Genomic DNA, 25,783 nt, shown 5'->3' with positions numbered 1-25,783 from the left:
CATGTGCAGGTACAATGTGATTTGGCCATCACAAGGTTTATATGTGTTGGTGTATGCTCACTAAACTGTCTTGACTTGTTTTTGAAATATAAAATTGGTTAGACTTGTTTAGTGTGTGAGTGTGTATTTTGAGATCCCTTGCTTAAAATTGTTGTTGAGAGATGATTTTGAGAGTCTAATATGTTGATTGGGTCATTGGTTGAGTTGCATGCGTGATTGCATTCATGTTTGTGTTTTTCCCTTCTCGAAAAACTGTTTTGAAAAGTTGGCTCGACACCTCCTCGACACCAAGTTGTCTGTCGAGCTTCTCAGCTTTTTCTTATCGTAATCTCGATAGCTTCTCAACACCTTCTAGATCGATCGGGAAACCTTCTGTCCTCTCAATAGCTTCTCGACACCTTCTGGATCGATCGAGAAACCTTCTGTCCTCTCGATAGCTTCTCGACACCTGGTGGATCGATTGAGCATCTGTTCTTGTGTCCTGTCTTTTTCCTCGACACCATCTCGATAACTAGATCTGTCGACATTGTATTTCTCGACACCTACCTCGACAGATGTCTCGACACCTCTCGATACTTGTATCTGTCAGGATTTACTGAGGTTCTATTTAAAGGTTTTGTGCGATCCGGTTCTCATTTCTCTCGATCTCTCTCTCGACAGATTTGTCTTTTCACCTTTCTAACCTCTTTCTCTCACTCCAATCCTTTTCTCAAGGTTTCCTCAAGCTTTTTCAAGTTTTTCTTCACTTGGTAAGCTTCTTATCCCTCATTCTACATGCATTTCATGTTTTTGAAACCTAGGATTTGGGGTCTTTAAAAAATTTTAGGGTTTTCAAAATTGATGGGTTTTGGTTGAAATCTTTGGGATGGGTTTTGTAGTTTTGATCTTAAAAACTCCATACATTGCATCACATTCGCATTCTAACAGTATTCTCACGCATTTAGATGTGTAAAATATGTTTGTGTGCTGGTAGGATTGGATTGGGCTGAGCCCATGATGTTTTTTCATATTGCATGTCACATGTTCATGCATTCCCCATGCATACATTCTATCTTTTCAATATACTTGTTATATTTGAATTGTGTTGGAACTCTTCTGTGTGTTTCTTTCTCCCCCCTCTCTTTCTGTTTGCGTTAGTAGTGTCTATGGCACCAAAACGTAAGTCTATTTCAACCCAGAACCCTCTTTGTTCTAGGGCCTCTTCATCTTCTGATTCCACTCCTATCTCTGTTCGGTTCCATGATGAGAAAGCCCATCAGGACTTCTTGGAGAACTTTTCTAAATGAGGTGTTCATTCGGAACGCCACGTTGTTCTGGCAAACTTTGCCGACACTGACCTTCCTGATATCTTTCACAAACGGGAATGGGAGTCACTGTGTGACTTCCCGGTCACTTGTCCTTCCGTGCTGATTCAAGAGTTTTACTCCTACATGCATGGATTCAATTATTTAGTACCTCTCTTTCTCACTCGCATTCGAGGTACGCGCATAGTTGTCACACCGGAATTGGTATCCGATGTGCTTCATGTTCCGAGCGTTGCGCATCCTAACTACCTTGGTTGTGAGCATCTAAGGACTTTGTCCAAAGATGAGATGATTTCTGCTTTCTGTGAGCACCCTTCTGATTGGGGTGAGCGCCAGTTTACATCATGTTGACCTTTTGCTAAAGGTCCTCGTTTCTTAAACATGGTAATGACTTTTTTCTTGCATCCTTTCTCTCACTACAACTCTATCACAGAGCCTCGTGCTCGTTTTCTGTTGTCTCTTATAAGGATCTTACCATTGACTTTCTGTCACATTTCATCTTTTCCATCTTAGATGTGTATAAGGATACGGCTACCCGTGATAAACTCATCTTTTCTTCCGCTATCACGAGGATTTTACGCCATTTTTCTATCCCTTTTCCTGTCTCCGACCCTTTTTCTGTCATGGTTGCCATAAATGCCACTACCGTAAAACATAGTGAGGCACAGTTTCGGTCGCGTTAGACAGGTTCGGCAGCTCCTTCCTCCCATTCTGCTCCATCCAGATCTGCTCGTGCTTCATCCACTCCCTCCTCTCCTACTAGCGATGTGTCACTAAGAGATATCATTGCGCAGCTTCAGCGTATGGATGCTCGCCTAGATACGCTCCCTACAAAGTTGTATCAGGTGAATGTTCATATTGGTCGCATTGCTAGGCGACAGACGACCATGGGCAACTTTGCTCCCGAGGTTTCTCCTCCACCACCTCTTGTGGCTTCCATATCTGGGGATGATGATGGTGATGACGATGATGCTTTGGATGATAGAGATGCTAGCTCTACCGATGAGATATCAACTTGACACTCTACCCTTTGTCACTTGTAACAAAAAGGGGAAGTAGTTTTGGGTTATGAGAGTAGTCATACAGGGAAAGCTTGTATAAGGACATTTTTGACAGGGGGAGTGTTAAGTTCTGAGGGATGTAGTTAGGATTACTTGTATCTTTTTCTTTTCTCTACTTTAGATACATTTTCTTCTTGTACCTAGGTCTTGTGACCATTATTACATACATTGTGCTCATTTTGTTTTATATATATATATATATATATATATATATATATATATATGATGTTGTATGTTTCTTTCACCTATCTCTACATGTGTTCTTTTCTTTCTTTATACACATGTTTCTTTATTTGTATGCAATCTATTATTTCTGTTTCACACTAAGATGCCTTGATGAGTTTTGTTCAAAGTGTTTCAGAAATACAGGTTGTCAAAGTCTGCTTGTCATAAACACTCTTCTTGCAAAGTTTTTCAAGAGTTTGTGTTAGGATAGATTTTATTGTATTTAACAAGTGAGTATGAGTTGAGTGATTTATGACTTCTCTCATATGTTCATTTGTTTGCTATGGTTTTGTCACGGATTGCCAAAGGAGGAGATTGTTAGGACATATGTGTTTCACTTGTTTAGAACATATGTCATTCATTATTTATGTGACAACGCACTTTACTTGTAATTGGGTAGATTTAGGATGAGGTTAATGCTTCAAGAAACAAGGTTTCAAGATCAAGTGTTAAAACCATGCAAGTCTGTCTAAGAAACAAGTTAAGAAGTGCTCTTCATTAAAGCTCGACAGCTGCATCTATCGAGCTTTAAGAAGCTGTTCTAGTCCCGAGGCTTGATAGCTGCTCGACAGCACCTCGACACCTGTAGCTGTCGAGATTTAAGAAAAGCAGATTCCTAGTTCTATTTTAATTCTAATCCGTGGATGTGTCTTTGGGTCTTCTTTTCTCCTAACCCTAGACATATAAAAGGATTATTCTAAGGGCTGTCGAAGTGTGGCAAGTTGCACAAGCATTGAAAAATCCTTGTTCATGTAAATTGTAACTTGAGACGAAGTTCTTGCCCTAGTTCATCTCTTTTGTGAAGAAGTTGTTGTGTCTTTGCACCGTAGGGTTTTGTAACCAAGCATCTTCTTGATCTTCATTGTATGGATGAATTGAAGAACTTTGCAACCAACAATCTTCTCTAGTTGGTGATTGAAGTCGTGTACTGGGATCTACACATTTGGTTAATCACGTACTTGGGAACCGTGCATTGAAAGGAGAAACAGTCACTACAGAACAAGTCCAATTGGGTATTGAGGTAAGGGTTCAAGTGTAGGTTGGTAAGGTACTTGAGATTCCTTTACTTGTAACCGCTTGTTGTGATAATAGTGAAATTTTGGGAGTGGTGACCTTAAATTCACCCGGTGGGATTTGTGCGACGTAAGTTTTTCCCATTCGTAAACAAATCACCGTGTTATTTATTTTCCGCTGCATACTTAGTTTATTTGGTAATTTGTTTGTGCTACCACGTGCTTTGTATGTTAAATTGGTTAATTAATTGAACTTGACTAATTAATCAATTAATCCATCACAATGGGTCAATACGTTTTTGGTCTATCATGATCTATATGCATTCTTATTAAATGTTCATGGAGCTTAAAACTTTACTAGGCTTCACAGCTCATCCTATCATATTTCAGTGCATAAGTTTTTTCCTAAAAGCAACGAGAGTATTAGAAGTGGTAAGGAATTTGTGATTCTAGTTTGTTAGAATGTATAGTTTTTTGTTAGATAGTAGTTTAGTTCTTTTGTTTTATAGGAGGAATTAAGATGTACTTGATCCTTTTGAGCACAGATGTATTTTAGAATCTTAGTTTGTATTGAACCCTAGCTGTATGTCTTTGGGGTTAGGCTTGTAGATAAAATTTTTACTAAACGTTTAGCTATGTAATATTTACACGAATACCTTAAGTTTCAGCTAAGTTGTAATCTTGCAAAGTTCAAAATGAAATGTAGTTTCAAAGTTTTTATCAATTTTGCAGATTATGCTTTTTATGCAAGGAAATAAAAAGGAATACAAGAAATGATATTTGATAAGCACCTTTAACTTTAGTTGGTTCATGTTAGTATTGAGGAAAACTTGATATTAACATGCCGGTCATGCTCTAAATTCTGAAGTATAGGTTTGGATCATGACATATCGTCTCTACAAACTGCAACTGTGCTAAGTTTTGTTTCAATCTCATGGCAACATAAAAATTCACTTTGTACTAGCCAACTTGGGGTGGCAACCAATTTGGGGATTCTATAGAGTGTAAGCTTCCCAAGAAGACATGATCTTGATAGTTGTATGAATTTCAGTTGCAAATGAAGTGAATTTAGATCCATATTTTTCACTAAGATTGAAAGATTTTGTGGGAAAAACCACTTGCTTTTTTTGGTTACAAAGTGTACATTAAACGTGGCTACAAATTTGTGGCCACGATTAGAATAATTTTTGTGCGAATAATATCCCAGGTTATTTTCTAGAGAAATTAATAATAAAATAATTAAAACTTTTAGTTTACACTATATTAGTAATGTAATTTTATATTATAGACTAAACACTGTGATGTTGTACACTTGCAAAAAATGTACAATATTACAATGTAAATCTTGTATTGCAAATACAATGTAAATCTTGTATTGCAAATACAATGTAAACCTATAATTACCCAAAAAAATAAATAAATGTATTATAAATGTTGGTGGTAATGGCATTCAAACACAATTAAGGAAATATCTATTATAACATAGAAGAGTTCCATAAAACTTATGGTTCCACAAAAGCTACATGGTGATGAAATAAAGAAGACAGCCCTACGAAACATACTATGTAGGCACTAAATAAGAGAACAAAATAATGAGAGAATCAGAAAAAGGCTGAACATGAGGAGACCCGCCATGCCATGTTAGAGAAGATCATTTTCAAGGTGAAGAAAGCTTCTCAGCTACTTGTTTCATGGTGGGTCTTTCATCTTTGTCTTCCTCTAAACACTGCAAAGCCATTTCAACTAAGATCTCCATCTTACCCTTGTCATATATGCCTTCCATTTTGGGGTCCATGATATCATCAATCCAAGAAGTGGTTGCAACTTCTCCGTTCTTTTTCCCCTTAACCCAAGTGGCCAGCCTTTTGTTTTTAGTTTCAACTCCAACATTTGTAGTGTGGACACCTATTATTGTGCTCTTTCCAGTCACCATCTCTAGCATAACAATTCCATAGCTATAAACATCCACTTTGGAGATTGAAGATCCACTCTGGAGCCATGTAACCGCAGGTTCCTCTCATCCTTGAGAAGCTTGGATTGTTAAGGGGCACCTCTGTTTTGCAATTTAGATAGACCAAAATCGGCTACTTTTGGTTCATAATTCGAGTCTAGAAGTATGTTTTGAGACTTTATGTCACAATGTAAAACCCACTCCAAACACTCTTCATGCAAATAAGCTAAACCTTTTGCAGTACCAAGAGCAATATCAAACCTTTGCTTCCAGTCAAGTGCATTAGAAGAGAGATTTTCTGCCAAAGAACCATGCATCATATACTCGTACACCAAAAGCTTGCGCTTCCCTTCAGCACAATAACCCCACATGTCTATCAAGTTCATGTGGTTAAGCCTCCCAATAATGCTTACTTCTGCTAGGAATTCGTCTTCTCCTTGGTTGGCTTCATTGAGACACTTGATTGCAGCAACTCTATTGTCAGACAATACCCCTCTGTATACAACTCCCCATGCCCCTATTCCGATTTCTTTAGTAAAACCATTTATGGCCTTTTTTAGCTCAGCATAGGTAAATTTTCTAAATCTAGTGGCAGCAAGACCATACCCTTGGTTATCTGCATCTGAGCTTTTCCTCGTTTTGATCAGAAGACACCACACCACAAAGATACAAGTGAGTTCAAGTCCTCCCACTCCAAATGCAAACCAAAGCAGGAATTTCACTATCCCCTTTTCACGATTTTTAACGTATTTTCTATCCAATTGTATCGTACCCTCCCTTGAGCAATCTAAACTAAATTCTTTTACAAGATTTTTGTTGGACTAAAGGTTTTTGGGAGTCTCAAATAGGTATTTTTTCCTAAATCTGGGGAATGATATCCATTCAGCAATAGTGACTTACGGAAACAATCACCTGTTTCAAAGGCGTACTGGACTGCATTGCAATTGTGTAATTGCAAGCATGAATTTGTACAGTCATCAAAGCTGTAATTGGAGTAGTAACCAACATCATACCCGTAGAATTCAACATTGGATAGCAGGAGAAAGACAGACTCGTTTTTGTTGCGATGAGAGAGATCAAATTCGGGTTCACACCCATACGACCAGTCAAGACTATTTTTCATCTTGTATCTTGGAAGGCAAGAGCATTTCCTCCCAGAACCAACAACATACTTGCACAGACTGTTGGCCCCACAAACACCATTAATCCTGCAAGGTTTCTGATTGGCTTGCCATGAAACAACCCAAGTTTGCCTTTCTTTTTCCCAACTATACAATCGAATATTACCATCATAATCAAGCGTCAATTTTCTATGAAGCACTGCTCCATAGTCATTTGACAAAAAAGTAAAATCATCGGATGAACTAAAATTTCCTAAGGAATTCAGCACTGCAATTCTACTATTGTTATACGTGGACCTTTTAGCCTGCCAGATTACAAGCCACGGTTCAGGCCAATAAATACTGGAAACCTCAGGACCATTAAAAAGAAGGCTGAGAACGTTATTATTGTCGAAGAAAAGCTCATAGAAACTAGAGGAATGGTTTGTCTGGCTTCTGGAGGAGACAAGTTTTGTGTTTCTAGTGAGTAGTTGTTGAGGAAGAAGTGTATTTGTAGGGAAGTCAAAGCTTTGCCACAAAATAATACTTTCCCTATTGTATAGAACAAGATTACCGGTGTTGTAGAGAGATAATTGTACTACTGAGGAGAGTGAGAAAGTGTTTGTGGCCCAAACAGTGAACTTACCGGCATCAACTAAGATCAGATTGCCATTTTTGAGGAGTGAGAGCTTTGAGCGCTTTCCATTAACTGGCTGGTCACGGTTTGCCACCCAAACTACGGTGCTTGGGTTGCTAAACCATATGGCAAAGCAAAAAGCATTTTCACCAATTGAGTAAAAGCCTGCAGAGAAAACGTTATCTGGTGAAGTTAAAACATTTGTTGGTCTCTCACTGAAGAGAGATGAACCTTTGCTAAATGTTGAAGATGAGAATGGAGTAAATAATGTCAGATAGAGAAGCAACAAGATTATAGTAGTCATGAACAAGAGATGGGCTTGGGAAACAAAGATGCGTCTCTTTATTTTAGGATCAAAGATACGTGTGAACGTACGTAAAAGCTAGACTAATTCCTTGCCCTAATTGATTTGACGAGTAAGAGTAATACTAAAAGCAAGACTAGAGTTCCTGGCTTCTTTTACAATTTCTTAAGGTCGTAAATGAGTAGCCATGTTTCTTAAAGTTAGGGGCGGCTAAATAGATTCGGAGGCCTAAGACGGAAAAATAGACTGAGACCTTTTATATACTTAATTTAACTTCTTATATTAAATTCTTTTTAATATTACATAGGCTTTATTTTCTTGTTTTAAATACAAAATTACTAACTAATATAAACCACGTTGAATTTTTTTTTTTAAAAGTTTCTAGAAATAAAAAATTTGACAAAACTTTTCAAATTTGTTAATATGACAAATTAATAATGATAAGTAGAAAAAAATGATGTTAATAGTGAACCTAGATCCTCACTTGTAAAAGTTTACCAATTCTACAGTTGTGAAGACTGTTGAAAATTTTTTTATGTATTGCTTTTTTCTTTTAAGATGCTATATTCAAAACATTTTCACAACAAATCCTAACTAGGTGTTAAGTTGTTACTAATTCTAATTTAAACCCATTACTTAAAGTACTTCTTTTGTCCACTAATAATAGTCAGTAACAACCTATTATTTAAGATTTATTGTAAAAAATATTATGCACATAGTATTTTTCACTCTCTTTTTTTCATTTGATAAAATAATATTATTTTATTTATTAGCTAATATTTCGGCTTAATCAATACTATTACCATTAAATAAATAAACCTATTAGTAAAAATTTTGAAGTCTTTTTCTACTTTGAGGCCTTAAGTCAATTTATTTATACGGTAGAATCTTCAAACTTTTTATCTTGCATCAATTTATATATATATATATATATATATTGAAGGCTTCTTGTAAACTCTTATAAATCGATGGTTCGATATAGAGATAGCCACATCATTCTTCACTGGAATGAAAGAATTTGTTCATAAGAAATGGAATGGTAGATTTATTTTTTATTTTTTATTTTTTTGGATTGAAATGAATTAGACGATAGAGGAATGATAGAATTTGTTATGGAATTTTGTTGGTTACATTATTTTCCAAATTAAAGCCAAGCAGAATCTAGATTTTTTGAGTCTAAGGATTGGTATAGACTGAGCCGACGAAAAAGAATAGAAAAAAGACAAGGAAAAACAACAACAACAAAAAAGCATTCGCTTTTCAAGCAGTAGGTTGTTATTTCTCTATGACTGTACTCATTTTCAGCACATTTTGTTAAGTTAGCAGAAGCTCTAATACTCAATTGTTGAACAAAATACTGAATAATTTAAAACTTGACTCTGCACCAAAACACACACGGCACTATTACATACACTCCACTCACCAAATGCACATGCACACCTACTGACACTATAGCTCTCCTGTGTTGACTTCGCTTCACTTCTCTCTAATTTACTTCACCTAAAACTTGACTTCAGATCACCACACTTCACACACGGCTTGGTGCTTGATGACACACACTGACTTCACAAGTCGTTCACACATCTCTAGGAGTCTCATCTCACAAGTGGGAACCAAAGGTTCCTATTTATACCAGCATGAGGTCGGTTAAATAACCGACATTGAAGCTTCTAGCTTCTTTCTTTTTATTGACAATATATAAAATAATGGCTTTCTCAAACCTTCTAGACAATTTGAAAATGTGTAGCCGAACTTAAACTAAGCTCTAGAGAATTCCGAGGAGAAGAAAATAGAATGAAACTCTAGAAATGTATAGAGACAAGTGAGTGTTTGGATTGAGGGGAGGGAGGAGGGTAGAGTAGATTTATCTCAAAATTAGCTTATTTTTAACCAACTCTGCTCTACTTCTTTCTACTCTCACTCCTTTTACCCTCCATCCAAACGGGCCATTAGTGTTGATTTCTAACAGTCTCATCCCAGCACATGGTAATTTAATAAGTCGAAATGTACAACCAATTTTATAAGTTTATTACAATTGCTTAGGTGGTAAGTTGTGTATATATATATTATAAAAGTAGTATATATATATTAACAATCGATGGCCTACATAAAAGTGATGTTGTGCACTAATCACAATTTACCACCTATTATGAAGAAAAAATTGTAAAATTTGATATTTATAGCATTGTTGGAATGTCAATAAATAAAAGAGAGAGAGAGAGAGTTGCAATTATATATAAAGTTGAAAAGTCCATGCATGGTTATGAGATTTTGTATAGGCTAAGAGTTTAATTTGTTATTTTTCGAAATCTCTGGGTTTACCTTGTTACTTTTGAGACTATAATTGTATTATATATATATATATATATATATATATATATATATATATATATATATATATATATATATCTTTTATTTAAGGTTTATGGTTTAATTTGTTGCTTTTGAAATTATAGAGTTTAATTTTTTTTTCTTTTTGAAACTCCTTTGCCTAATTTGTTAGCCTATTCAAAGCTTTTTTTTTTTTAAATTATTATCATTCCTAGCTTTGAGGACTTTATTGTTTCCTCTCTGTTGGGTTAAAATAGATTGATTCCGGTTAATTAATTTAATTACTCAAGTTGATTAATTAGGTCAAATTACATACAAAAAGTAGAGGCACCAACAAATCACCAAATAAATTAAATTCAACGGAAAATAAATTAACACAGTGATTTGTTGACAAATAGGAAAAACTTCTCACAAGGCAAAAACCCTACCGGGTGAATTTAAGGTCACCACTTTCAAGAATTCACTAATCAATAATCAAGCGGTTATAAGTATAAGGAATCTTATCTAGCCTATCTCAAAATACCAACCTATAGTTGAACCTTTACTCCAATACCCAATTGGACTTAATCTTGTAGTAGCTTTCTTTCCTTTGTTGCACAAATTTCCAATCTATGACTAACTCCTTTGCATGGATCCCACTATGTGACTAATTTCAACAACTTGATTATTGGTTGCAAAATTTTTCACTTCATAAACGATGAAAATTAGGAAGTACTTGGTTACAAAATCCTAAAGCACACAAACACAGTAGCTTCTCACAGAGTATATAAGTTTTAGGCCTCTGTTTTCATACATGATAACTTTTAAAATAAGTCTTATATATGACTAGGGTTGTAAGAAGAGAAACTCTAATCATTTAAGTCATCATATGCCGAATTATAGATCTGAAATTTCTAAAATCGTAGTTCTCGATAGATTGAGCTTGTGCCAAGCTTCTCAATTAATCTTCAATAGCAATATCCATCGAGCTTGTATCAAGACTTAATAAAACAATCTTTCTTCACTTGTTTCTTGAATCAACCTTCATGTCTTTAATGATATTAATTGATATGTTTGAACAACATACTCCTTGGTACATTAAACCCAACTTAGATCTACCAAATTATAAGTAAAGTGCATTTTATCAAAGGATTAACCAATTACGTAGAAAAATTATGACCCTAACACTTCTTTCTTTTTTATCCAACAATAATGAATAGAAAATGCACATGAATATTGCTGAAGATACAACTATCTCTCTATAACACTAATAATCTTGGTTTTTCATTTTCATTTTTCATTTATTTTTATGTTGGTACCATACAAAAATTTCCCACCATGCTAATTAGAATTTATAGTTTCTAGAATTACATCAATGGAGGGACACATGAAACGTCACTTTCATCCATAGTTCATTCGTTGTCCCACATAATTGTTTCATACTAATACTTCAATTCGACTTTTAAATTGAAGGAGTTTGTAGTGATCTTCCGCTTTTAAGATTAGTCCAAGAAAGTCTATTCAATTTTGGAAAAAGAAAAAAGGCAAGATGTTCTAGTCCATAACACAAGAGAAGCACATTGAAAACATGAAATGGGCCTATTACTAGGGTTGTTCAAGAATCCGCTCCACCCAATCAATAAAAATTGACTATCCCACGCCGACTTTTCAGTTTTCCACTTTAGTCAAAGGTTCGTGTTAATGAGCAAATAGTTAATAAATCATTTTTAAAAAGTTTTAACATTATTTTTATTAAAAATATAAAAATTTATAAAAATAAATTAATTATTTTGTTACTTTTCTCATAAAAAAAGTTTCTAAAAAATATCATAAATCAATACTCTTAGAATATCTATTAAATTTACCATTAGTCAAAACATAAAATTATTTAAAAGTAAATAATAAAAAATTTATTAAATTTCTTGACTTCAATAACAGATTGAATTAATCTTTCAAATTTGTTGAAAATATTATTAATTAATATATTAAAAAAGTGTACGAGAATGTAAGATTACTTACATTTTCATTCATTTCCATTCCTTTATTTTAAAACATCCAATCAAGGTTACTTAATTTCATTTCTTTTATTCATTTCCCTTGTTTAAGTACATTCTATTCTATTCCATTTCTTTTCATTCTCTTATGATCATTCAATTTCATTCCCTTATGAACTCCCAAACAAAGCCTAAGGTCTCCTCTACCAAGTCGCATGTCATCATTATATAGATGACCCCAGACTTCCAAATGTGCTCTCTTTGACACTCTTTCTTGTGGTAGTTACAAGCACAACAAACTAAAATGAGATCCAATCAATTAAATTAAATTAGATTTGGGACATGCACTTAGAGAATTTTCATTGTAAAAAGTAAAAACACCTAAATATGGAAAATAGAGAGTATCGCTCATTGAATTTTACAAAAACACCCTATATATCCGGTTTTCTATCACTATTCAAAATTTACAAATGCTATAGTTTTCTACTTTTCTTCCAAAATTAACAATAGCTATAGAATTTTTGCATCATTAGAGAACTTCTACTTCTAACTTTAAAAATTAAAAAGAAATCTCTCTCTTCCTGAATCTCTTTTTGTCAAGGTTCCACCATCATGGTGCTGTGGTGGTGGATCGATCGACTTGATTTGAGAGTGGATTTGATTAGTGTTGCTAGGTTTTGTTTGTTTGATATTCAATTTAGGCATGGATCACTTAGCTGGGTTCAAGTTGTAGGTTAGGGTTATCGATGATGGCGGGTTGGGACTGGGTTGTCAATGGTAGCAGGTTGGGGTTGGATGGTAGATGGTGGTGGTTGGGGTTGTTAGTTACTTTGGGTTGGTTGTTGGGCTGAATTCAATTCGGGTGTTTAGGTTAATTTCAATTCAGTTTAGTTGTTGGTTTGTTGAGTAAAAAAAATTATATAAAAAGAGTTATTTAGATTATTTAATATAATATGCTTGAAATTGGAGAATAAGATATAATATATTGAAGAAGTGATTATATAAAGCAGGTAAATTAACTTTTTGGTAGTCTAAAATAGAGAAGTTTTGCAAAATTGGATGTAAATGCTCTAAGTCACTAATCGCTTTTTCGCTTTCAAAAGAAATGGAAAAACAAAGGAACATCTTTATTTATATAAAATACTTATATATTGTTGTGAAAATATGCCCACTTATGCAAGATTAAAGAAGAGAAAAGAAAATAATAGACACAAGGAATTTATATAGTTCGGCAATTACGTACATCCATTGGCGGCGATAGAGAAAGTTCCACTATAAAGTAAAGAAGATTACAAGAGTATCACACAATCACTCTCTCAAGACCCAAACCATAAATACACCATTGGGTTTTACATTGCAATGTAAGCCTCAGAACATACTTCTAGACTCGAATTATCAACCAAAACTAGCAGATTTTGGTTCATCTAAACTACAAAACAGAGGTGGTGTAAACAATTCAAGTTTCTTAAGGATGAGAGGAACTCACAATTACATGGCTATAGAGTAGGTCTTCAATCTACCCATCACCTCCAAAGTAGATGTTTATAGCTATGGGATTGTTGTGTTGGAGATGGTGACTAGAAAGAGCACAATAATGGGTGTCCACACCATAGATGGAGTAGAAGAAAAACACAGAAGGCTGGTTACTTGGGTTAGGGAGGCAAAGAATGAAGAGGCAATTACTACTACCTGGATTGAAGATATCATAGACCTCACAATGGAAGACAAATGTGACATGGATAAGATGAAAATCTTTGTTCAAATGGCTTTGCAATGTGTAAAAGAAGACAAAGATGCAGGACCCACCATGAGCCAAGTAGTTGAGAAGCTTGTTTGCACTACAAAAAACTGGACCTATAGTGGGGTTTGTGAAACGCCACTATAGGTACTAAAAACGCCACTATAGGCCCATTTTGGCTATAGTGGCATTTGCTATAGTGGCGTTTACAAATGCCACTATAGGTCCGCCCTATAGTGGCGTTTGTAGACACCACTATAGACCAATTTTTTTATTTAAAAAAAAGGCTATAGTGGCGTTTTAGAACGCCACTATAGCCAAAAACCACCAATAAAAAAAAACTTTTGATTACCAAAAATTAATTTTTGATAATCAAAAGTTTTTTATTTTTTAAAATTGAATTACAATTTTAATTAAATTAAAAGATAAAAAAAAACAAAATACATAAATAAAAGAAAATACAAACACTATAGCTAGCCCAGCAAATTCAAAATGAAACACAAACCCACCCAAAAAAATTCAAAATGAAACACAACATGCTCACATATAGAAATCTCAAACAAGGAATAAACCAAAATAATTATTAAAGTTTTTTTTAAAAAATGCTTACCTGCAACTATACAACCAATGGCTTCAAACACAAGAGCACTCCTTCTTCAATGACAAATCCTAGAACAGTAGCACCATCTAAAAATTTGAACAAAATCAACTAGTTGTAACACCATCTGCAAATCCAAAACTCACAAACATTAACATCACCACAAATAAAACAGGGGAAATAAAATCAAAATGGAGAGGAAGAGAAAAAGAACAAATCCAGGTGTGAAGTGAAAGAAGAGTGAAAGAAAGAAAAAAAAAAGAAAAAAAAAAAAGAAAGAGAAAAGAAGAAACATGGAGGAGTGAAAAAAAAAAAAAAAAAAAAGAAGAAGAAGAAGAAGAGAGAAATGAAGTTTGAAGGTGGCGTAGAGATAAGGGAGTGAGGGGTTGGTGGGATTTTTTAATTTGAGTGGAGATAATTAATGGGGGTAGGTGGGAAAGTGGGGTTTGAATCTTGAATTTTGCAGGACCTATAGTGGCATTTTCAAACGCTGCTATAGGTCCCTTATTTTATTTTATTTTTTGTTAAGTTCTAAATACTTTTTTAAGCCTGCGTTTTGTTTTTTGTTTTTTTTTTTTTTTTTCTTTTAGGTGTAAATGTAATAGGATTTGTTTTATGTTTTTTGTGGGTAGGTCTTGGCAGGTGCTTGGCTGGGCTGGGCTGGGCTTGTTTTTGTTATGGCTGTGATTTTTTTTAAAATTTTAATCTTATATATATAGAGTCCAAATCTTCTGTCCCACTTTTCCTGCTCCACTCTATACTCCACCAATAAAAACTTGCCACGTGTTCAAATCTTTAATTAATTATTATCATTATTGACTTATTAAATGCTACTGTTATTAATTAATAGTAGTAATTAATTAAAGATTTGAACACGTGGCAAGTTTTTATTGGTGGAGTATAGAGTGGAGCAGGAAAAGTGGGACAGAAGATTTGGACTCATATATATATATTATAGTTATTGGTAATATAATGAATAAATCTTTATTTATGCAGGTTGAGATTGCTAAAAACTTGTTATTATTCAGTGAAACTACAACAATACTTTTTATATAAATCAAGTTATATTTCTCATTTGCTCTACACTTAAAAGTTATTTTTTATTTTAGTCTTTATAAATATATTGTTTGATTAGAAATGTCTACTAGAAAATATGCATCTGAATATGAAAAACTTAAACAAAGAAAAAAAAATAATTGAGTCTCAAAAAGAATCAATGGATAAATTTGTTATTAGTAATAAACAAAATATAACACAAAATTTAGATGAAAGTATCACAAATGAACACGAAATTCACCAAAAAGAGTCAGAAGATAATGAAATGATACAATTGCAAGATAACAATGATGTTCAATTTTGCAACCGAAATGTATTATCGAAAAAGAAACCGAAGAACTCTGCGAAAAACCTCTCCGCGACCCTCTAAATCAAAATCAATCCACTAGTGAATAAGTTGGAGTACACAAATAACAAAAGACCCTCCAAGCTCAGTCTACCCAATGTACTTAATCCCTCCAAGCTCCTGCTACCAACGCACTTCTCGGAGTCTTGTCTTCACTAGCTTTTCGGATCTTGCAATACTGTCTGATTGCATCCGCCAAGTTTCACCAGCTTTGTTTGGCAAATCCCCAAAACTCCAAAACACTCTCTACACTCTGAATAAGTGTGGGTTGTGTTTGGGTACAAATCTCCTCTAAAGGTATAATATTGAGAGAGGGAATGAAAAGAGATTACAATGATTTCTCATTAAAGGATGAGTAGTTCTCTCTCTCTCTCTAAAAGGTGGGTGTGTTGTGTTGTAGAAATCTATCTAGGGTTTTCTCTCTGAATAGCCTCGTTTACTTTTATGGGTAATGAGAGTATATATAATATAGGTGAAAGGTACGAAAGTCATACTTAAAATCCTCCAGGCAGAGAGTTTTGCGAGTACCTCGCGAGATGGCTTTTCTCACAAAGTACTCGCAAAATGCAGTCTGGCACTTGACTCTTTAGCTTCTAGCATGTGCTTCTCATGTGGCCTCTTTGTGGAAACCTTTACTCGCGAGGTTCTTGCAAGTTAGTCGCAAAACTGTATTGATCTTCATTGCATGCTTGATTCTTCATCAACTTAATACTAAACTCAAAACAATAAAATCCCACAAAATTAAATACAATGAGCAAAAATAATGCAATCATGAAAAAAGTCAACATAAAACATAGTCGTAAATTACAACTTTACAGTCTATTCAATCTTGGCAAAGAAAAAATGCAAGATATTCTAGTCAATAGCACGAGCGATGCACATTGAAAACAATAAATGGGTCTATTACTAGGGTTGTTCAAGAATCCGCTCCATCTAGTCAATAAAAATTGTCTATTCCGCACCGACTTTTTAGTTTTCTACTTTAGTCAAAGGGTCGTGTCAACGAGCAATTGTTAATAAACCATTTTTAAAAAGTTTTAACATCACTTTTATGAAAAAAAAATCTCTAAATATATCTTAAATATATCCTAAATCAATACCTTTAGGATATCCGTTAACTTTATCATTATTCAAAACATAAAATTAAGCACTCTTGTTAATGAAACTTTTATAAAATTTCTCTTTCATCTGCTGAAGGTTTTTGGATCATTCCTAGCCAATCAAATGAAATTTAAAAAAAAAAAAATTAAGCAAAATTGTCTTAGGCATTTGAACTTTGAAGCACTTCACTTTATTCTAATATTTTCCACATTGTCTCATACCAACAACCGTCATTGTGTTCTTTACTTTATACCTTACACAAAGCAGTGGCGAGCTCGCCCCGAGTGAAGTTTTCTGCAACGGCTGTGATCAAAGGAATCCCATTACGTAATTGATACAAAGCCACATTTTTTAGTATATACTCAGTGAATTGAACTCTGCAAATAAACAAAAATCTAACAACTCAAAAAACCAATCAAAACCCAAAACCCAAAAAATCCAAAATTCAACAAAGAAAGAAAAAAAAAAACCTATCACTGAACTCTCCACTAGCGGCGTGGAGAGTTAGAGAGAACTTGAAAGGAAGTTGTTGCGGGAAGATCAAGGGATGACGGTGGGGCCTTCAGAGTGGGCTGCTTGGTAGCATAGATCGGCGCTTGGTAGCAACAACAATCGGCGTTGTAGCGAGTGAGAGAGCTTGAGACTTGAGAGTGAGAGAGGTTGAAAGTGAGGGTTTGAGCTAGGGTAACTCGTTCTGATCTGTGAGCTAGGTTTTTTTTTTTTTTTTTTTTTTTTTTTTTTTTTTTTTTTTTTTAACCACGAAAGCTATAGGTCCAAGTCATGTAAGTACCCTATAGTGGCAGTTGAAAGGCGCCACTACTAGTTCGCAATTTTTTTTTTTAAACTATCCCGATGGGCCTATAGTCGCATTTCAAAAACGTGGCTATAGGTAGTCTTTCTCTCTTTTTTTTTTCTTTTTTTTTTTTTTCCAAATGAACCTATAGCCGCGCTGCAAAATGCTTAGAAACGCGGCTATAAGTTAGCTATACCCATGTTTATTATTCGGTTGGACCTATAGTTATGCTTTTTGAATGCAGCAATAGGCCATTTCCAAGAAAACGCGGCTATAAACACTTAGAAACATGACTATAGACTTAACCTATAATCTCATTTAAAAAACGTGGCTAAAGGTCAGTAGTTTAAGCCGCGTTTCTTTAAAATATGGCTATAGATTAGCTATAGCCGTGTTTTTTGTAAACGCAGTTAAAAAAACGCGGCTATAGCTCACGTTTTTTGTAGTGTAAATATGTAAGACTTTTCCAAACTATCTTTGAATTATCTAAACCTAAGATACTAATGTAACTCTAAACCTTGTTTGAGGTGAACAAAATCAAAAGAGTAGGTTATGACTTATAAGGTTTGCATAAGTGTAAGAATCTTCTAACTATCTTTGAATTATCAAAAATGAAGATAGTAGTATATCTCTAGTAAACTTTCATAATGTAAGCATCACTCTCACATTGTGTGGGTCCCAGAGGTGATTGGACCCACACAATGTAAGTCTACTTTTCTTCCCATCTAGGGGAGAGATTTTTTATGGGCTATGGAAAATACATGGCACCCACTTTCCTTTTTCCCATGTCAACAAACAAAAGAAAATGATATTCTTTCTCCAATTTTCAAACAAACAAACATAACTTTAACATTTTTTTTTGTGGCGGAAATATAACCATAACACTTAATTATAGTTTATAAGTCTCATCTATATAAGCATTTGAAGTCAAAAGAGTAGATAAAAAGGTTTGGGTTCTCAGCAATATATATATATATATATATATACATGTGTATGTGTGTGTGTGTGTGTGTGTGTGTGTGTGTGATTGAAGTCAAAAGAGTACATGATAAGGTTTGTGTTAGGTTACACGTTAGAGTGAAATCCCACATTGAGTAATGATGAGAATAATGAGTAGTTAATATTATATAATTGAGCACATACCCGTTGGGGCTTGGGCATTTTGGGTTAAAGTGTGTCGACATATGTTATATTAATTATTCAAAGAAGCCCCCCAAGGTGTTTATCTCCCCAACAAATAGTATTAGAGCTTGGTTGATTTAGTGGACGACTTTTTGTGTGAATTAAGATGGAAGAGAAGGAATTGGTTTGATTAAGGTGGAGCTATTCAAAGAGGAAAAGAAGACTACTTGATTAAGGTGGAGCTATCCCAAGAGGAAAGAAGATATTTGAAGACAATTGATAGAATTTGAGTCAAGGTGGAGATTGTTAGGAAATTATCTCTAATTCCAATTGTGACTTGAAAACTCAATTAGGTTTCTTAGTTGAAGAAGGAAAAATTAATTTGGGTTTCCTTTGTATGGAAGAAAATATGATTTCTTGGTGTGAAAGGAAAGTCTATTCCTTTTTAAAGAAGTAATATATTCCTAGTCCAAGAGAAAATAGGAAAAAAGTCTTATAAATAGACGATGCTACAAAGAATTTAATGGTTTTGGCCCAAGGGTCCTCCCTATGGGGAGAGGGAAAATAGAGTGTGAAATCAAGAGAGAAAAATGGATTTTCGCTTTGGAGGAAATAATTAAGGAGGAGAGAGCAAAGGGTTGCAGCCTTCGAGAAGATAGCTAAGGAGGAGAGAGCAAAGTATTACTGCCATCTAGATAAATAATTAGTGTGTGAGAGCAAAGAAAACCAAGAAGGGTTTTCTTTAGCCATAAGACACAAAAAGAATGTGTGGGAGAGCAAATAAAAACAAGGAGGTTTTTTCTTTACCTGTAAGACATACACAAAAGATATTATGATATTATAATTGATTTGAGAATAGTAAAATTGATTCAGAGTTTATCCCTTAGTTTTATCCTTCAAGGAGAAAAGGTTTTTCCTATAAATATTTATGTTCTTGTAAGATAGCAATCTGAGATTGATAATACTGGTGGTAATATTATTAGGGACATTCAAATTTTGGGTTCTCAGCAAAAAAATAATAATAATAATAATAATATTAATATTAATAATAATTATAAGTTTGGGTAAGTGTTACATTCAAATTTTAACAATTAGGCATTGGGCCGGCTTGCCCTAAACAGGGTAGCCCAATACGTGTGGGATTTGCATGTTGAGGACACATTGCATATAGCCTACCTAACATTTTTTTTTTTTTTTTTTGAGAAACACTTAGCTAACAGATTATTTCTAAGGATTAGGTCTATTTCTATCGGAATGGTCCTATCAATGTAAACACCATACGTAAGCTTTCATTGTTTGGAATGGAGATAAAACTACTCTACACACTATTTGATGATTATGGAGGCAGGATATTGGCGACAGAAAACAACAATTTTACCTGCAGGTCCAGCAATTAGCAATAGTATAACCTTAAGGTTTTTAACCCTTTATTCATTTGTCCTAGCATGCATATATCTCACCATATTTATGATTTATTATTACTTCAACCACATAGAAAAATGTAATTGATATCCAATTTCCTTGCTTTATTTGACGTATAATCGAGGGAGAACTGCTGGCCTTGATTGAATGGCACCGACTTAAGTCAATGCATAGGTGCTTATTTTACAATTTCTTAAGGTCATTTATGAATTGTACTGTTCCTCTATTGTAACATCACATTTTCTTTTACTAATATATAGGTAGTACAGATTAAGATTAATGTGTCTTCAATTACAATATATTATTTAAACACATATATATTATCTTATTAGATAATACCAATTATATTTATTGTCACACCAATTTATAATCTTTTGATAATAAAAGTTGGAGTTGTTTTTACTTCCTCTTTTTTTTTTCTTTTTTTGATATTATGCCTCGATAAAATTTTGAGTTTTTTTTTTTTTTTTGGTTATTGGCTTCTTACAACTTTGATTGATAAATTAATATAGAGGTGGTCAAGTCATGGTTGACTAGAATGATCGAAATTGGAATTGGAATTTTGTTTGTTATAATATCTTCCAAAGTAAAGCCAAGCAGATTCTAGATACTTTTTTTTTTTTCTTTTTTGACCAAGGATGGATCACAAATTCATTGACCGATCAAAACGAATAGGAATCTAGTCTCTAACCATTAATTCTCAACCACGTAATCATTCTCTAAGCATAACATCTTTTGCTGAAGAAATTCCAGGAGAGGTTTAATGAATATTACTCATAACATTCCATGTGAAAGATCAGTCGAACACTTCATCCGACCACTTCATTAAGTTGTAACAAATGAAATGGTAGTTTGGAAGATATGCAGATTTAATTTAGCAGTAAAAATATTCGTACTTTTTGGGATAAAGTAGTTTAGAGAGAGATCCTTCGAACTCCAAACTAGTTAAGATTTATACCTCAGTTAACTTGAAACAATGCTTTTTTAAGCACCAAAAATCATTTTTTCTTGCAAAGGTCTTGCAAAGGTGAAATAGTGTTAACATAGTTCCAACAATAAAAAGCATTCTTCAATGTCTATTTTGGAAATTTTTAGTGAAATAGTGTAACTAGTAGAAGAAAAAATTCAATTTAGACCTAATTTATTTTCCTAACCAAGTCCCCGGCAACGGCGCCAACAATAACTAGAAATTAATAAATGAGTACTAAAAAGGCACCCTTCAATGTAAATTTTGGAAATTTTTAGCTTGGTATTAGACTCACTAGCATTGTTGTCTCTACTCTCTAGCTAGTTGCAGAAGAAGCTGACAATGCTATGGGCTACGAGATATTTTCTTCACTATGGTGAGATGAATGGTTTAAATTTGAACTTCGTTTACTCGCTTGGGGCCCCGGGGGTTGAGGGAGAAAAGGAAAGAAAGAAAAACATCTCCACCACACTATACATATTTTTCCTACAGTAATATTACCAACAAAACATTTTTCACAATAAATTTATAATTATTAAAGTGATTTATTGTGAGTGATACACACGCAACTAACACTCATGGGACTTACCATGTTTTCTTGACCATTCACAATAGACTACTTCAGCAATTGTGAAATGTATTTTGAAAAAAAGTTAGTCCGTTGCATTATATATAACCATTAATTGCTAAGGAATGCATGTGGTAGATGGCTGATGCAAGGCATCAAACAGTAATTTGGAATGCTTCAAATATCACAAAGTTTAGCTACCTTGTACTTCATAGCCATAGTCACTACTAGACGAGATGCATGGGCTTCTCCAAGTATAGGATCAAGTGAAAGACGGAATGAAAAATTATTTCACTTGTATCATCTCTACAAACTGCAACTGCGCTAAGTTTTGATTCGATCTTATGGCAACATAAAAATTGACTTTGTATTAGCCAACTTATGGTGGCACCCAATTTGGGGATTCTATAGAGCGTAAGCTTCCCAAGAAGACATGATCATGATAGTTTTTATGAATTTCAGTTGCAAATGAAGTGAATTTAGATCCATATTTTTCACTAAGATTAAAAGATTTTGTGGGAAAAACCACTTGCTTTTTTTGGTTACAAAGTGAACATTAAACGTGACAACAAATTTGTAGCGACGTTTAGAATAATGTTTTTGCGAATAATATCCAGGTCATTTTCTAGAGAAATTAATAATAAAATAATGAAAACTTTTAGTTTTCACTATATTAACAATGTAAATTTTATATTATAGACTAAACATTGTGATATTGTACACTTGCAAAAAAATGTACAATATTACAATGTAAATCTTTTATTGCTAATACAATGTAAACCTATAATTAATTACCCAATAAAATAAATAAATGCACTATACATGTTGGTGGTAATGGCATTCAAACAAAATTAAGGAAATATCTATTATAACATAGAAGAGTTGCATAAAACTTAGGGTTCCACAAAAGCTACATGGTGAAATAAAGAAGACAGCAACACGAAACATACTATGTAGGCACTAAATAAGAGAACAAACTAACGAGAGAATCAGAAAAAGGCTGAACATGAGGAGACCCGTTATGCCATGTTAGAGAAGATCATTTTCAAGGTGAAGAAGCTTCTCAACTACTTGTTTCATGGTGGGTCTTTCATCTTTGTCTTCCTCTAAACACTTCAAAGCCATCTCAACTAAGATCTCCATCTTACCCTTGTCATATATGCCTTCCATTTTGGGGTCCATGATATCATCAATCCAAGAAGTGGTTGCAACTTCTCCGTTCTTTTTCCCCTTAACCCAAGTGGCCAGCTTTTTGTTTTTAGCTTCAACTCCAACATCTGTAGTGTGGACACCCGTTATTGTGCTCTTTCCAGTCACCATCTCCAACACAACAATTCCATAGCTATAAACATCCACTTTGGAAGTAATAGGCAGATTAAAGACCCACTCTGGAGCCATGTAACCGCGGGTTCCTCTCATCCTTGAGAAGTTTGAATTGCTAAGGGCACCTCTAATTTGCAATTTAGATAGACCAAAATCTGCCACTTTTGGTTCATAATTCGAGTCTAAAAGTATATTATGAGGTTTTATGTCACAATGTAAAACCCACTCCAAGCACTCTTCATGCAAATAAGCTAAACCTTTTGCAGTACCAAGAGCAATTTTAAACCTTTGCTTCCAGTTTAGTGCATTAGACAAAAGATTTTCTGCCAAAGAACCATGCTCCATATACTCATACACCAAAAGCCTGTGCTTTCCTTCGGCACAATAACCCCACATGTCTATCAAGTTCATGTGGTTTAGCCTCCCAATGATGCTTACTTCTGCTAGAAATACGTCCTCTCCTTGGTTGGCTTGATTGAGACGTTTAATTGCTGCAACTCTATTGTCAGACAATACCCCTTTGTATACAGCTCCCCATGCACCTCTTCCGATCTCTTTAGTAAAACCCTTTGTGGCCTTTTTTAGCTCAGAATAGGTAAATTTTTTGAATCTAGTGGCAGCAAGAGCATACCCTTGCTCGTCTGCACCTGAGCTTTTCCTGGTTTTGATCAAAAGACAACACACCACAAAGATACATGTGAGTTCAAGTCCTCCCACTCCACATGCAAACCAAAGCATGAATTTCACCGTCCCCTTTTCATGGTTTTTGACATATTTTCTGTCCAATTGTATTGTACCCTCCCTTGAGCAATCCAAATTGGATTCTTCTACGGGATTGTTGTAGGAAAAGTTATACCTTTTTGGTAGTCTCAAATAGGCCGCTCCTCTGAAATCTGGGGAACGATGTCCATTTATCAATAGTGTCTTAGGGTAACAACTTGTAAAACCTTTACCATTATCAAAACCGTAATATTGGAACCCTTCGCAATTGCGTAATCGCAAGCATAAATCCGTACATTGATCAAGGGTATAACCGGGGAATGACCCAAAATCATATCCATAGAATTCAACATGGGATAGCAGTAGAAAGGCAGACTCATTTTTGTTGCGAGGGAGGAGATCAAATTCAGGCTCGCACCCATAAGACCAATCGGTTCGATTTTTCATCTTGTACCCTGGAAGGCAAGTACATTTCCCGTGAGAACTAGCAACATACTTGCACAGACTATTGGCCCCACAAATACCATGAATCGTGCAAGGGTTTTGAATGGCTTGCCATGAAACAACCCAAGTTTGAGTCTGCTCCTCCTCCGACCAGTCCCAACTATATAATCAAATATTACCATCGTAACCAAGTGTTAATTTTCTATGAAGTTCAATTCCATAGTCGGCTGACATAAAAGTGAAATTGTCAGATGAACTGAAGTTCCCTAAGGAATTAAGCACTTCATTTCTACTACTGTTAAATGCGGACCTTCCAGCCTCCCAGCTTAAAAGCCACGGGTAAGGCCAATAAACAGTGGACACATCATGACCATTGAAAATAAGACGTAGAATGTTATCGTTGTCAAAGAAAAACTGATAGAAGCCAGAGGAGTAGTTGGTCTGGCTTCTTGAGGAGACAAGCTTTGTGTTTTTAGTGAGTAGTTGTTCAGGAAGAAGTGTATCTGTGGGAAAATCAAAGCTTTGCCACAAAATAACACCTTCCATATTACGAAGAACAAGATTACCTGTGTTGTAGAGAGATAATTGTACTAAGGAAAGTGAGAAAGTGTTTGTGGTCCAAATGGTGAACTTCCCAGCATCAGTTAAGATTAAATTGCCATTTTTGACGAGAGAGAGCTTTGAGCGCTTTCCATTAACTGGCTGGTCACGGTTTGCCATCCAAACTATGGTGCGTGAGTTGCTGAACCATATGGCAAAGCAGAAAGCATTTTCACCAACTGAGTAAAAGCCAGCAGAGAAAACGTCATTTGGTGAAGTTAAAACTTCTTCTGGTTTCTCACTGGAGAGAGATGAGCCTTAACTCAAAGTTTGAAATGTTGAGGATGAGAATGGAGCAAATAATGCAAAAGAGAGGAGGAACAAGATTACATTAGCCATGAACTTTATGAAAGCTCAAACAAGGGATGGGCTTGGGAAACAAAGATTTATGAGCTTCTCTTTATATAAGGATCAAATATATATATATATATATATATATATATATATATATATAAAAGTGAACGTAAAGGGTAAGGCTCTCATTTCCTTGCTTTATTTGACGAATAAAATTATATCTTGTTGTACCCGGCGTATATGTGAGAGACCTGGCGTATACGATATACTACATTTGACGTACAGGGGAAGGAGATCAGAAAGTTGCTAGCATTATTTGAATAGTTGCTATATACAGGTAGGTCCATAGCAATTTCCTGAGCTAAGGACTGTTGCTTACCCCTTTAATATATATATATATATATATATATATATATATATATATATATATATATATATTATCATATTTAATTTATAAATTAATGGGTTACTAATTAAAAAGAGTAATTTTATTTATTTATTGAAGTAGTATCAATCAAAATTATTATCCTATTAGATTATAAGTTTTTATAATAAAGTTTATAGTAATTTTAGATTTTTTATATATAGAGAGAGAGATATTTCAATGATGTATGCTTCTAATAATTACTTTTTATCTTAAAACTAAAACACCAATTGTTTTTAATTATGCTTCAATTATATTTTTTTGCACTTTTGTTTTGTTAAACTTTGTTAAATTGATCTATGGTTCACTGGAGTTATAGAAATTGGTATTGGAATTTTCTTGGTTATATTATTTTTCAAAGTATGGCC

The 25,783-nt window shown here is 34.3% G+C and overlaps 2 pseudogenes; both read right to left on the bottom strand.

Moving 5' to 3' along the window:
* Nucleotides 1-5,117: 5,117 nt before the first annotated feature.
* On the bottom strand, nucleotides 5,118-7,595 carry LOC142622421 (putative receptor protein kinase ZmPK1; annotated as a pseudogene).
* Nucleotides 7,596-22,639: 15,044 nt separating this feature from the next.
* LOC142622922 (putative receptor protein kinase ZmPK1) lies at nucleotides 22,640-25,039 on the bottom strand (annotated as a pseudogene).
* Between the last annotated feature and the right edge of the window lie 744 nt (nucleotides 25,040-25,783).

Source organism: Castanea sativa, chromosome 1, assembly GCF_040712315.1.
Source record: "Castanea sativa cultivar Marrone di Chiusa Pesio chromosome 1, ASM4071231v1".
NCBI lineage: Eukaryota > Viridiplantae > Streptophyta > Magnoliopsida > Fagales > Fagaceae > Castanea > Castanea sativa.
The sequence above is the reverse complement of the archived record's forward strand: the minus strand, read 5'-3'. Positions and strand labels throughout refer to the sequence as shown.